At 41.8% G+C, this 16,085-nt stretch overlaps 1 pseudogene; it reads right to left on the bottom strand.

Moving 5' to 3' along the window:
- Positions 1–12,471: 12,471 nt before the first annotated feature.
- LOC102916936 (intestinal-type alkaline phosphatase-like) lies at positions 12,472–14,877 on the bottom strand (annotated as a pseudogene).
- Between the last annotated feature and the right edge of the window lie 1,208 nt (positions 14,878–16,085).

The raw sequence follows: 16,085 nt of genomic DNA, 5'->3' as shown, positions 1-16,085 counted from the left end.
AAATTCCAGTAAACATTTTCTTCTATACAATTGGCTTATTATTAAAAGTATGGCAAATTTCTACACAAGATGGAGCTTCCAAAGAATTTCCTGTATATTTACTTATATTTCAAGAGAACTGGAAGTGGGAGAAATTTTACAGTTTATATTCCTAGGTTGTTTTCCTCCATCCAAACATTCTATAAAATCAATATCAATTTTTCTTGAACTTTTTCTAATTTAAAAATATTTTAACTAGTTTGTTTGTAAATTGAGTTGTTTCCACATTTTGTTTTATGCTAAGATTCCAACTGTGAAGGTTGAAATAATGCCTATTAAAATAAATATTCTAGCTGCGAGTAACCCAATGAATTTTTAAGAATGTTTTCTAAAATAGTTAGAAATTTTTCAAGTTTCGTATTGAAATTTTTGTAATACTGCTCTTTTTTTAATTTTACTGGGATCAAAAAATAAAGGAGGTTGTTGATACACAATTATAGTATAATATGTTGTGCTATCAACACATTAAGTTAAATAGCTGTTATTGTATGTTACATGAAATAAAGAATGACTATACTGGATTACTGAGTTTTCTATTAATAACACATGAAGAGCAACAACACAAGCTTATGTGTGATATGATTGTATCAAAAGTAAAATTAGCAGCATTCTCATAATATTTTACCTCTAATGCATAATAAATCATGTACTGTCTTAATTAGGGTGTCTATTGCTGTGAAGAGACACCATGATCATGACAACTCTTATAAATGAAAAACATTTAATTGAGGTGACATACATTTTCAGAGATTTAGTCTATTATCATCATGGTACAACATGGTGGTATGCAGGCAGACATGGTGCTGGAGAAGGAGCTGGGTATTGTACAACTTGACCCACAGGAAAAAGGAAATGGTCTGGGACATTGGGAGTGACTTGAGCATATGTGAGACCTCAAAGCTCACTCCCACAGTGACACACTTCCTCGAACAAGGCCATATGTAGCTAGAGTTTTCCTGCCTTGCCCACAGTCAGGACAAATCTCTGTCACCTGCCAGTCCCACAGCCGTTCAGACCCAACCAAGTAAACACAGAGACTTATATTGCTTACAAACTGTATGGCCGTGGCAGGCTTCTTGCTAACTGTTCTTATATCTTAAATTAATCCATTTCTATAAATCTATACCTTGCCATGTGGCTCATGGCTTACCAGCATCTTCACATGCTGCTTGTCATAGCGGTGACTGGCAGTGTCTCCCTCCACCTTCCTGTTCTCTCAATTCTCCTCTCTGTTAGTCCCACTTATACTTCCTGTCTGGCTACTGGCCAATCAGTGTTTTATTTATTGACCAATCAGAGCAACACATTTGACATATAGACCATCCCACAGCAGCCATACCTACTGGAACAAAGCTGCATCTCCTAATAGTGCCACTCCCTTTGAGCTTATTGGCACCAATTACATTTAGAACACCACAGGTACTAAGTATTAATGTTCACAAGGAAGTATGATACGTTCTCCTGTGTGAGGAAACAGTGGACCCACAGGATTGAGAAAGATCAAAAGTATGTTTGTTTCCATACCATAATTTATAAGACCATGAAATTTTCAGTGGATCCATCCAAGGCCCCATGATAGATTATATGAAGTATTTGGCTTACATTTAACCCAATGTAGGAATAATGGCAAGGTTGCTCCTTGTCCTCCAATTGGACACAGAGGAAATAAGGCACTTCCTTGACACTGGTTATGTTTTCTGAGATGCCTGTTTTAATAACTCTGCTTCCAATACCTTGTACAGGGTAATTTTATTGCACAGGTAGCTGTTATTTTTCCCATTTTTTTATTTTATGAGAAAAAGCCATACCATTATTAATTCCAAGGCATCCTGATGTATTATTTGTTATTCATGGCCAACCATATGTGAATCAGAAGCCTTACTATAATTAGCATAGTAAAAACATACATGTCTTTTAGACATGTAAAAATAGCTTAGTCAGGAACTCCACTACACCCAAGGCTGCACCTGATAACCAGAATTCAATGACATCACTCACTCAGGATAACCAGACACAGTCTTAGAACCCCATGATGTCCACTGGACAGTTTATAAGCAGAGACCAAGAGTAATGCTCTGTTCTCCAAATCTGGAGATATGCCACCTTGAACTTCACTGTGGCTGGAAAGTTTCACCTAGAATCCTCACTCTCTAATTAAAGACATCTTTCAAAGACTGGAACAGACCTTCAGCTAAAATTCACTACATAGGTCAACAGTGCTGGAGGATGTCTTTCTGTACACTGTGAATATAAGTTGTTCCCATTGGTTAATAAAAAAGCTATGGTAAGGCAGTTTAGGGGCAGGTGGGAAATCTAAGGAGAGAGACAGGAAAGAGAAAGACAGAGTCTAGATAGATGCCAGCCTTCTGCCTAAGGAGCAATATGCCAGCAGACTGGTAAAGCCACCAAAGACATGTCCATAAATAGATTAATAGTTATGGGTTGAGTTAAACGATAAGAACTAGCTAGCAAGAAGCCTGCCATAGGCCATACAGTTTGTAAATACTATTAATCCCCTGAGTGACATTTTATAAGTGGCTGCAGGACCATAGGGCTGGGTGGGACAGGAGAAAACTTTTGACTACACAACAGTTTTGGGGAAATAGGTTTAGGACCGTAGCTAGGAATTCAGACTATGAACCTTGTGTGATGGCCATCAGAACAATAAAGTATAACATTTGTTACACTAACTATGCACATCCACCTTCTTGTTCATGATGTTTTTCTTTTCCCCACTTCCTCTCCAGCATTTGTTGTCAGTTGTTTAGTGGGTCTTTGCCATTATGACTGCAATTACAATTCTTACCAAGAGACCAAAATCTGTTCCTATTTCTATGAGAAACAGGAACAATTTATAATATCAACAACCTCCCTACTACCGATAATAGCCAATATAACTAGTTTTTTATATACAAAATAGCAAATGCCTCAAAACAACAGTTATGAGTTCCTCTGCGTCATACACTTTCCATTTTACTGAGGAGCTCACCTATGAGGATTAGCCAGGCTACCCAGGAACACTCAAACTCTAGGAACTTCTTATACTTTTGGTTGTGAGCCTGGCCTTTAATGGTAGAACCATCTCTCAGGTCTGACTAGCAATTTCTAAGGGTTCAGAAGGCAGTAGTTGCCCCATGGAAAGCTTTGTAAAGCAGCAGGGCACAAGAGAAGTATTTGGAAGGCACTTGGGCTCAAAGAAAGGCATACAGAGTGGCTTACAGGCTAAGGAATCAGAAGGCAACCTTGTGGTGAGAAGGTCCTTAAAAAGTTCAGAGAGATACATGCCTCACTCTCCCTGTATCAGAGGTTCATCTGTATGGCCATGGTGAGCTGTTCCTCGAATATTCCCAGCATCCCACCACTCCTGGTAGCTACAGCAGAAGCAGTATGACCTCCACTTCTCTGGGTTTCACCATCAGACTTAGTTGACTCCTTGCTCAGCAAGACTTAGGTCCTGGGGATCTCCAGGGACCAGTAATGGGATGTAAGGGATTAGGCAGAGTTATGTTCCTGGAAGACCTCTTTCAGCTCTGCAGATATTCACAGGTAGGCAAGACAAATGCTGGGTTCATAAACAGGACCTGTGCAGCCCAGCATTACTGTCTTTCTGAGCCAAACCCAGCAAAATCTCTTCAATACAGCAGTCTTCAGGTACAGGCAAGTCTCTCACAGACACATCTAAATAACAGGCTCACAGACACACCATCCTCTTCCTAGGAAATGCCTTTCCAGACTTTCTTTTAGCCTGACTCAGAGGACCTGAGAATCCTGTTGTGACTTCAGCCCTGAGGAAATGGGCAGAATGGGGAGTGCTTTTCTGCTACACTGGAGGACTGCTTAAGATCATGACCAGTGGAGACAGCAGGGCAGCCATCAACTGAAACCACAGGGCCCTGGAAGAGGAGACTTGATCCTCCAGAGAAGGTATCATACAGGATCTGGGAACCCAAAACCACAGCTGGCAGGGTGGACAGACCCTGAGATCTGCAAGATCTGCAAGATCTCAGGTGATGGAGAAAACATGATCAGTAGATATGCTAACATAAGGTGAGGGAAAGGAATCTAATGAGAATCTATCCCTAAACAAAGTACTGCAGGAAACTACTGAGTGTTGAGAGAAGGAGGATTAATTTTCCCAGGCAAGAGCCTCCCAGTTGGTTACCCAAAACAAAGTGGTCTGTCCTGTATTCATATATTTATATAATATATATATATATATATGTATGTATATATATATATAATGCCAAATGAACTCAGCAGCTTATATTTAAATATTTATGTGCATAGACATATAAAAGTAATAACAGAAAATAAGAGACAACCAATTTGAGATAAAGTAAGTGGGGGCCATGAAATGATTAGAAACAGGAAGGAGAAGGGAGTTGTTATGTGTTTATATTTTAAATGTTAATCATGGGAAATAGAACTAAATAGTGAATTTTCAAAAAATAAAATACAAATTAAGGACAAACAAAAGTGTTTAACATACTTAGCTATTGAGGAAAGGCAAATTACAGCTTCTCTCTAATTTCATCTTACCCCAGTCAGAATGCCTAAGATAAAAAAAAATGACACATGCTGTCATTGATAAGAGGAAAAGAAACTCCATTTCAAGTCTTGAGGGAATGCAAACTGATGCAACCATTTTAAAAATCAGTGTGGCGGTTATTCAAAAAGGTCACTCTAGATATGCCATATGACCCAGCAATACCACTTCCATATATATACAAAAGGGAGTCCACATCCTCTTCTAGAGACATCTGCTAGTTCATGTTTATTGTGATTATATTTATAATAACCAGGAAATTGAAGCACCCTAGATTTGCATCAACTGATGAATGAATTATGAAAATTGTTAGTCATACAGGGTAATGTCATTCAGATACTGGGGGAAAAATGAAACCATGGAATTCACAACTAAACAGATGGGGCTGGAAACAATTTTGATAAAGGTAACCCAGACCAAGGAAGATAAACATCACATGTTTTCTGTCCCTGTGGAAGTTGGTGTTAAATCTTCAGATATGTATTTCAATTGCAAGACCCATAACGTTCATGAAACTAATGAAGTGCCAAGGCAACAGCTATGAATAGAGCAGAGATAGAATGCATAGATAAAAAAGGAAAAATGGACCAAGTGAAATTAAACTGGGATGGGAAGTGGAGGTGGGCTACCAGAGGGTGAAGGGAAAGAGATAAATAAAGTGAAAGACCTTTTGAAAAAGACATGGAAACTGACTATACTTTAATATTATTAACATACACTCAAACACAGAAAGTCACAAACATATGCACAGAAAAGAAAATAGAATAGAGAGAGAGAGAGACAGAATTAAAATGGAGTTACTCTTAAACAAAGGGACAGTGCCCCTACTAGACAACAGAGGATAACACGTAAAAACTCTGTGCCGTGTATAAGTTACTTCTGCTATAGTTCTCGCCAATTAGGTCCCAAACACCTCTGAAACATTACATTGTATTGTTATTGCTCTTGGTTATCCTCCAGAAAGTGATGGTGAGACCCTAGCGTTTAGGATTCCTGTTTTTTTTTTTTTTTTTTTTTTTTTTTTTTTTTTTTGGAAAAGTTTGGCAAAACAAATGGTGGGGAGAAATTGCTGTGAAGATTTTCTCTTCTAGGGAAGAATGTTCATGGTCCCAAAAGGCAGGCATTTATCAGACTCTGATTGCTCCAAACCACAGAGGAGGCACACACACACACACACACACACACACACACACACACACACACACACACACAAAAGTCTGCAGAGAACTATGACCACACCTAACAGCAACTTTGAAATCTTCAAAAGGATGACAGGACCCCACAAAGATGATTCCACATGGACTATGATAAAGCCATTAAGCCGATTAACACCACAGAAAAATCGACTTTGGACTACAAACTGGTCAGAACAATTTCGAGATGACTAGCTGAGATGATCCAGCCTGACAGAATACTCGAGCAAGGAACTGTGACAAGCCCTGAACTTTCGTATTATACAGAGACTGGACAAATGATACAGGACTTGACAATTAACCCAAAAATTTTCATTTCAAGATTCCCTAAAGATATTTACCCCTAGAAAGAAAAAAGAAAAAGAGAAAATAGATATGAGATAGATCATCGAATCTACTCTGAAAAAAAGATAAAGAAATAATTGGATAAATAGGTAGATCCCTGAAAAGAAAAAGGAGAAGATATAAAAATGACAAAAGGTAGACTACTGAATCTATTATGAAAAGAAAAAAGAGAGAATATGGTTATGATAAGATAAAAGGGATATTATGGAATCTACTTTTAAAAAGGAACTACTTGGCTGGGGATGGTGGTGAATGCCTTTAATCCCAGCACTCGGGAGGCAGAGCCAGGCGGATCTCTGTGAGTTCGAGGCCAGCCTGGGCTACCAAGTGAGCTCCAGGAAAGGTGCAAAGCTACACAGAGAAACCCTGTCTCAAAAAAAAAAACCAAAAAAAAAAAAAAGGAACTACTTGTTTTAAATAAGTAATGAAAATTTTTGGTCTGAGTTTATCAAATGTTACTGGACTGGACATTGTTAATATATATAATGGAGTTTTTAATCTGAATCTGTCAAATGTTAATGGGCTAGACATCATTAATGTAATTTTGGCTGTGTATATTGTATATACTTACTGGATATAATTTTTCTTGTATTAATTATAAGCTTTTTTAAATTTTAGACAAAAAGAGAGGAAATGTAGTATTGTATTCTCCCAAATATTATGCATGCTAATAAACTTATCTGGCATCAGAGACAGAGCAGCCACAATATTAAACATAAAGGATAGGCAGTGGTAGCACACGCCTTTAATCCTAACATTCCAGAGTCAGTAATCCATGTGTTCAAGGATACAAACAGATACTCATGCCTTTAATCTCAGAAAGCAAGCCTTTAATCCCAGGGAGTGGTGGTAGAAAGTAGAAAGGTATATAAGGCATGAGGACCAGAAACTAGCAGCATTTGGCTGGTTAAGCATTCAGGCTTTGGAGCACAGTTCAGCTGAGAGCCATTGGGATGAGGACACAGAAGCCTCCAGTCTGAGGAAACAAGACCAGCTGAGGATCCGGCAAGGTGAGGTAACTGTGGCTTGTTCTGTCTCTCTGATCTTCCAATGTGAACCCCAATACCTGGCCCGGATTTGTTTTTATTAATAAGACTCTCTAAGATTCATGCTACACCTATTGCTGAAGCCACCATATGCTTAAGTATAAAGCATGGCAAAATCAAACTGGAAAAGATACAGAAGCTTTATTTCCATTGACTTGCTGTCATAGTACTGGATCATGCTATGCAAGCATGTTATCATCAGCAAGGAGAGAAGTTATCATCAGTCTTGCCCAACTGCAAGCGCTTCAAGCTACAATAATGACCAACCTGATGAAACATACCCACTGGTACAATAGTAGCACAAATACGGGATAAAGCAACTTCTTCCTGACTGTATCTCAGTCCTTCTCCACAGGATACATACACATACCTGGTGCTACTATCAGACTAAGAATCTAAGGACAGACAGGGCTTTAGGGAAGAATGTACTGCTTGCTATTATGCTGCTAAGGGGACAAAGAATTAAACTGACTTAAAATAATTTACCATTGTATCCATAGATGAATGGACCTCTCATCCCTCAAGTTAATGCTTCTAATTAAAGTAGATTGTGATTTACATGGTGATACATATCTGGCCAAAGTGCAGAGAATAAAACACTATTGGGCAATGCTCAACCTAACACAACATGTAAATCTCAATCCCCTCCTAAGTCCCAGGGATCATTTTGGAAGATGTAGCAGGTAGAACATAAACCCTCCCTTCCCCCTGCCCACATCTCCTGTGGATCTCACAGACCATCCTATCTAAACCTCTCTCCCCACACTCTGCTGCACTTGGGAGGCAGAGACAGGAGGATCTGTCTGGGAGTTCAAGGTCAGCTTGGTCTACATAGCAAGTTACAAGAAGTCAGGGCTACATAGAAAGAATGTGTCCATAAAAACAAACAAAAACAAAACGATGGCTTTTTATGCTATAGATGAAACTCAAAATGATTCTTTTAAGTCAGTAATATTAAATGAAAAAACAATTTATTCACCCTTTCCTCATAGCAGCCAAAGTACTCCAAGTATTATACTTTGACAATATTACTTTTATGGATACAAGAGCAGACTAGTTCTATGAATCAGAACTTTTCAGAACATACTGTTATGTCACACAAATCACATTAAAAATTGAACAAAAAAATCCATTCCTGTGTAAATTTATTCACCACACATATCCTAAAGGTTCTTTAAATACTAATACTGCTTTGGACAGTTTCTCTCTCTCTCTCTCTCTCTCTCTCTCTCTCTCTCTCTCTCTCTCTCTCTCTGTGTATTTATGTTTGTGCATATGTGTTTGTGTTTATTTGTGTGTTTGGGGGTGTGTGATGTATGTGTGTTTGTGTGATGTGTATCTATTTGTGTTTATGCATGATTGTGTGTGTGTCTTTATGTTTCTGAGTATATTTGTGTGTATGTGTGTGTTTGTGTATATGTTTAGTTTGTGTTTGAGTGTATGTGTATTTGTGTGTGTGTGTGTTTATTTGTGTGTGTGGTGTGTGTGATATGTGTGCATTTGTGTGTGCTTCATGTGTACTTATGTATATGTGTGTGTGAGGTCTGCATCTCTTTGATGAGTGAGTGTAGGTACATGCTATACCTCATGTGTAAAGTTCAATGGACAACTTTCAGGACGTGGATCTCTCTACCATGGGTTCCCAGGAGCAAGCTTATTGTGCTTATATAGTAATGTGCATTGCCCTGATGAGTCATCTTAAGATCTCATAAATACATGTAAATAAATGTAATAAAACAATTGCTGTCACCTAAAGCCTGTGTAAATATACAGTCTTGTGTGACTGCTTCTCAAGCATACAAGAACTAGATGGTTAAACTGATTCTCAGCTTACTATCTATATAGATTATTGATTGATTATTCTTTAAATACATATTATTGGTTACGAATATTGATTATTAAATATGAATATAAATTATTGAGACAAATATTGATTAAATATCAATATTAATTATTGAAGCATTACCTATCATTCTTCCAGTCCTCTCCAGACTTTTAATTTATTCACATTAGTCACTATCCTAGGGAGATTTACCAATTCTTTTTCTTCTTTTTTTATTAAATGAAAAAAGGAGATATTGAGAGCTGCTGGTAGCAAAAGGTCATGGGAGTATACAACAAAGGACAAATAGTGTTTAAAAGGCCAACTTAAGAGAAATAAGGGCTCTGGTAGAGGACTAAGCCGTCACTCCAGACGTGATGAGGTTATGGCCTTTTGAATGAATTGGCTGTTTCTTGTAAACTTCTTATGCAATAACACCTATGATATCTTCCCATTACCATGCATTTTCATAAAAATGTCATATTATGATTATATCTCAATATGATGAGCACATGTATCTGTGGGTGTTCAGGAGGATGACTCTTCATTTAGTTGTATAATTTTGATATATAGAAAATATACTAGGATATACTTCATAGCCAGATCCATTGTTCCATGGGACTCTATAGACAAAAACAGCTTTGTTCCTTTTGCTCAGACTAATGCAGAAAAATAATAATCTCTCCTCTGTCCTTAGACAAACTGCATGAATCTAGCTCATTTTTATCTCAGAGTAAGTTCAAACTAGATTAAAGGCCTTTGTATAGAGATAAGTTTAAAACATTACAGTTATGCACCAGGTCAGAGTCGTAGGTGTCTACCAAGGTTACTAAGACAAAACAGCCTAAGAAAAGCCTGCCAATTCTTTGCTTGCCAAGTCTGCTGATAAAAAGCTATGTCTCAGAATTTGTCACACTGGGCAGTGTGCCCCATCCCTCTGGTCCTGTGACCTTGGAAACTACTATAGTAATGTACTATAGTAAAGGCTGTGCTCCTTATTGTCTATTCTAGGATTATTCTATGAACTTGAGGGTGTTGGAACTTTTCTCAGGATTGCAAGGAGTCTCCTGTTGGAAATGTAAAAATTCAGGCAAGAGAGGAGATAAGAAGGAGAGCTGAAAGTAAGCTGTAGATTTAGAGAAGAGGTAGAAAAAAGAAAGAAGAGCAGAGAGATTAGAGGCAGAGTTGAAGATTTCTTAGAACTATAAAGTGATGGACTGAAAGAGCATTGTGTGAATAGATTTATTGATATACCCTCAGATAAGTATATTTATTCATAGATAAGTAGATTTCCCAGCTGGTTGCAGATTCTTCTGAGGACTCTGGGAGAAGGTTATTTGGGGCTGGACCCCAATAGCTTTCGTTACCTGGGCACCTGCAGGGTGTTCCTGGGTCAGCTGCTCAGCCTTCTGAGGACCAGTGCTAAAGAGCAGAAGGGCCAGGAGCTAGATCCTGCAGCTGGAGCCCCTCTCACACTGGCCTATATGAGCAGCAGGCACCAGGGGATTGCTGGGAGGAGCTGGAGCAGGACAGGCCCAGGCTGCTCTCCACTCCAGATCACCTTGTCATGTAAAGGTGTTCAACAGTGTTGCTGGGGCACATGCAGACACTTAGCACCCTGCAGTGTGACCTCAACATGGTCGGCAGTAAAGGCTATGGGAAAAGGCTTCCCCAGAGCTAGACCAGGGCTCTGTGCATCTGGACTCTAGTGTACTCTTGCTGGTCTGGTTGTTCCTCTTACTATGTGACTTTTCTGAAAATGCTCCAGTGGATGATGGACCAACTCTTCCAGGAGGACTTCTCTGAGGATGAGGTGTTGCTAGCTGTGGGGTACCTATAGCAGATGTCTCAGCTCATCCTCCTCACCCAAAAGGCTGCAGATCCCTCACTCATGCATTCCAGGCTCCTTGCCTCAGGGCCCCTCTATGAACATCCTAGAGCTGTCCATTTGGTGACCTTTGAACTCCCATCTCTGCTGGAGGCAGCTGGGAGAACTAGAGCATAAAAGCAGATCCCTGAGTCACATGTTTGTGCTCACTACTATTCAGTGGAGCCGGGGAAGTCTGGGGTCCTCCTGAACTGCTCTTGCATCCTGGGATGGTGAGGTGGAAAGTTTGGATGTTTTCCAGGGCAGGTGTGACCACAGTTATCTGCCCTGAACACCTTGGAGAGAGCATATTGGTCTCTGCCAATCTGAAATCTGAGCCCAGTCAAGGCTAACTCCAAGGCAGCCCCTGTGAGTCTGTAGTGGCCTGCTTACAGGGAGGCAGAAAACTGTACTGGCCATGACCCATTAGGGTCCTTCCTAGTCAGAAGCAGGGCCATGTCCTGTGTCACTGGGGCTTTGGACACTTCAGGATAAGCTTTGCATACTTTTGTCTTAGTACACTAGCTGCCCTGTAGAGCCCCTGCCCTACATCTAAAGCTGGCTAAGGGGTGGAGTCTTAGGCAATGATTAAGCAGTGTGTGGCTAAGCTGTTTGATCCTTGCAAACCTGAAGCTCATTGCCAGGAGGTGGAACCTGCAAACCATGACTCATCCCTCATTTGTACAGGGCCACTTGTGCTGCTCAAGTCTCAATTTGTCAATGACCCTCCAACAGTCTGCTCCTCTCCATCACTCTGCTTTCCATTTCTCACCCCACCTCGACCTGAACACTCAGCTTTTCTTTCAGGAAAGCACTGCTGGCATTAGATTGTATAATAGTTCATTTTATTATTCCAAAACCTCCCAGAAGATTGAAGAAAATGCTCTTTGCTTGGCCATTACTGTGCAAGTCAGGCATAGAGCCACATTAATGAATTACCGCTCCCTGGAGGTTGTCAGGAATATCATTGGTTTGAGGCTTAGTGGTGGCACCTAAGGACTGTCCAAGAGCCACTGGTTATCTTGGCTTCATCAGCCTTTGCAGGATATGTTGGATGATCTGTAGACACAGAGTCAAGAAAGTCCAGCACATTCAGTCCTTGCCCTGTGGGGACATCAAGGGACTACATGGTCCTCTTTCTCAGTCATAGGCTGATCTCTGACTGAGTGCATGGCATCACATGTTTTGGGATCTGAGATCAGTGAAAAACACCAGAGAGAGCTGGCCAAGGGGTGGCTGTGACTGGCATCCCCTCAGTCTGCAGGGCATCCTGTTAGATTGCCATGGCCTGGGAGGTAAGTTCTGCAGGTTGTGAGGCTGGGTGTAACACTCTGAGTGAGGTCTGTTGTTGGAGCCCATGGTTGAGTGGCAGCATTGGCAACCTGAATCAGATCTGAGATTAGAAACCTGAAGCCAAGGTTCAGGGAACCAGAGAGACAGGAGGAATCTGAGGAGAGCAATGGCATGGGACACTGGAGCCAGCTGTGGGACACTGGACTAGAGCCAAGTGAGCTTAGTTAATCAAAGTTCAGCTACCACCAGCAGCATCAACATTGTCTCTGCCAACAGTGTGGGGGTCTGGCCCCTGCTAGCAGGAGTGCTCTGACCAGTAGTCAGGGTACCTCTCCAGGCACCTGCAAAGGCCATGATGTCACAATGTGGTTCTGTTCCTGCACTCCAAACACCAGGTTTGCCTGCGGAGCACTTTCGAATATTCCTACATCCTCCCCAGTGTGTTTCTCTGATAACAGGAGTAAAGCAGCCTGCTTCCTGCATTTGGGGTCATCTACAGAAACAAGATATTCACTGCAGAAGGCCTTTGACCCCAGTCCCCTCTATCCTCGACTGCATGGGTGGTGGCCCCACAAAACTTAAGGCTTTCTTTGTCAGTAACATCTGGCCAGATACTTTTCTGGAATTTACAGCCATGACCATTGCTGTATAGGATGGAGGTAAAGAATTTGCCATCCAGAACATTGAAGGAGGGCCCCACCCCTGCACAGAGAGACATATTTTTGCCATGGCCCTGGCTTGCTTCCCATATAGAACACAATCTTCACTTTAATCTGGCAAATAGACCATCTTCACCAACCCCCTGCAAGGCAGGTACTGTGTCCTTAAAACAAAACAAAACAAAACAAAACAAAAACAGAAGTAAACTTTATTCCAGAAAAAAAGAAAGAAGAAAAAAATTACTGTGGGGCCCAAAAACTTATCAGCTACCTGAGACCACAGCCAGAGTTGGATTTTGAGGCTGTGATAATGGTGGTGAGTTCTGGCCCCTTTTTATAGTAAGGGGAAAAGCCTCAGGAATGAGGTGCATGCTAGGAGTCACATAGAAACATCAGGTATGGGATGCCTGCTAAAAGTCACAGCCCTGCCCTAGTGCTTGCTAAGCCCTTACCCGGTACCCATGTCACCTGGTGCTTGGCCAGCCACTTCTGTTCCAGATTCTGTCAATCCAGCCTGGTTCTGGACTGAGTTCTGTTGTCTGGATATTCAGGGTCTGGTGTCCCCCTGGGAAAGATGAATTGGCAGCCCCAACAGAGGCTCACCTATGATCTGAGGATCAGAACAGGAGGGATTGGGTCCCTCTGTCTCCTCCTGACAGACAGACTTCATCTTTGCTGGAAGGGTTTCTCCTGGGCTGCATTTCAACACCTTCCTCCTACAAATTCCTCAGCTACCATTGAAGACTCAGAGCTCTGGCTGTTGGCTGCCTATACTGTGGTGAACAACATTCAGTCCAGCCCTCATCTCTCATTCCTCGAGCTCACATCAATGTCCATGTTGGAGAAGAACTGTGAGGCAATGTTCTTGCAGCTGTAGTGCACTGCAGAGGCAGAATTTCTGCATCCTAGTACCAATCATGTTCACTGTGTGTGTGTGTAGGTGCCAGCTGGAGAGGCATGCTGCATCGATGCCGTGGTCACCACTCCCACAGACTTTCCTGGAAATGACAATAATCAGGTGGGCCACCTAGTGCTCCAAGCCTCCTCCAGCTCCTTAGCCTGGCGCTAAAACACTTATTTGGGGTTTTTGTTGCTTTGTTTTGCACAAGTCCTCACTATGTAGTTCTGGCTGGTGTGGACATCACTATATAGACAAGGCCAGCCTTGAACTCAGATCTGCCTGACTCTGCCTCCTGAATGCTGGGATTAATGGCATACACTTCCATGCCTGGCTTACCTGCTTTCTTTGCATGATACAGAGATGACCTCATTGCCAAATGCAGTGTTGCATTGGTTGGATCATGCAGCTATACTCAAGCCAATGGTTTTGTAGTTGGCCTTGATAGGTTGTGGCTGTACCTGCACTCTCTGAGACCTGTCTGTCTTCATTGTATGTCTGAGAACACAGACACTCTCAGCTTGTGTTACTCGTAAACATTTGTCCTTGCTTCCTGGGACATGTCTGCACTGTCCTGGTTACCAAAGTGGGATCTAGTTATTCTGGATTCTTCTTCCTCCAGCCATCTCCAGCCCCCACTCCCACCCCCATCCCAGGTGTGTCCCAGTCTCACCTTGGACAGAGTCATGTATCAGAATCGGTCTACGGCTAGGAGTGTCTCAGGTCCTAGATGGCCTTCCAGCTGTCCTTTTTGGATCCTAGTGGCTATCACTGTGGGTACCCCCATCCCTGAAGGAACAGAATCTGGACAGATTTGAACTCCAGGCCTTCTTGGACCTATAAGTGATCTTGGGTACCTGGAGAGCAAGGGCCCCAGGGTGGCCAGGCCTTGTATGCTCACCTTCCCCTAAGAAGATGATGAGGTTCTTGGCTGGTGTTTAAACAGGCTTTCACTTTTTGGCAACATCCAGGGCCTCTGCTGCCTTTTGGTTGCAGAAAGCTGGGTTCTTCTCCTCCACTAGTCAGGGGGGAGAAAAGAGGTAGGTGTCAGCGGGAAGTCTGTGTTTATGAGTGGGTACAAGAAGGTAGGGTGCCTCCTTACCTGGGATGGCCCCAAAGGACAGCTGTAGCCTGAGGCCCTGCAGCAGCAGTATCCAGGCTCCCTGCATGGACAGGGCTGGTGGAGGGATGGCAGTAGACGAGGAGCTGGGACTTGAATAGTTCTTGCTTGAAAAGTTCTGTACCAGGAATCTTAAAAGTTCTTATTAATAAAATCAAACCCGAGGCCAGTTATCGGGGTCAATGCTGGTAGATCAGAGAGACAGAACAAGCCACAGCTATCTCACCTTGCCAGTTCCTCAGCTGGTCCTGTTTCCTCAGACTGGAAGCTTCTGTGTCCTCATCCCAATAGCTCTCAGCTGAACTGCTGCTTAAAAGCCTGAATGCTTAACCAGCCACATGTTTAACCAGCCAAATACTTCTAGTTTCTTGTCCTCACGCCTTATATATCTTTCTGCTTTCTACTACCACTCTCTGGGATTAAAGGCTGGCTTTCTGGGATTAAAGGTGTGTGTCATCATGCTTGGCTTTTTCCTATGTGGCCTTGAACTCACAGAGATCCAGAGGGATTTCTATCTCTGGAATGCTAGAATTAAGGTGTGTGCTATCACTGCCTAACTAGTGGCTTTTTTGTTCTCTGACCCCAGATAAGTTTATTAAGGTACACGATATTTTGGGGAACACAATATCACCACATTTCCTCTCTTTTTGTCTAAAATTAAAAAAGCTTATAACTAATACAAGATAAACTATCCAATAAGTATATACAATATATACAGCCAAAAATTACATTAATGATGTCTAGTCCATTAACATTTGACAGATTCAGATAAAACCTCCATTATATATATTAACAATGTCCAGTCCAATAACATCTGAAAAACTCAGACCAAAAAATTTCCATTACTTATCTTATTTAAAACAAGTAGTTCCTTTTTAAAAGTAGATTCCATAAAGTTCAGTGTCCCTCCATAATCCTCAGGTCCACCCTAACCCCAACCCTTCTGCTCTGGAAAGGAAGCCTTGCTGCATGGAAAGAAGTGGCAGGGTATGGGCTGGCTAGCCTAGCCTGGACCAGGACTCCTGACAAATGCCATGGTTTCCTCTCCTCCTTCAGGGCAAGAGGCTGGGAACTGCTTTCCTTTGTGAGGTCTTGTGTCCTGGACTGCTAGGACAACTCAGCTTTCTGCTCATCTATCCCTCTTGGTCCAGAGAGCCAGATGGACCTGGATACTCTATAGACCAGGCTGGCCTTGTACTCAGAGGTCCAAGTTCCTCTACTGCCCAAGTACTGGTATTACGGGCTTCAACCACCACT

This window comes from Peromyscus maniculatus, chromosome 6 (genome assembly GCF_049852395.1).
Source record: "Peromyscus maniculatus bairdii isolate BWxNUB_F1_BW_parent chromosome 6, HU_Pman_BW_mat_3.1, whole genome shotgun sequence".
Classification (NCBI taxonomy): Eukaryota; Metazoa; Chordata; class Mammalia; order Rodentia; family Cricetidae; genus Peromyscus; species Peromyscus maniculatus.
The sequence above is the reverse complement of the archived record's forward strand: the minus strand, read 5'-3'. Positions and strand labels throughout refer to the sequence as shown.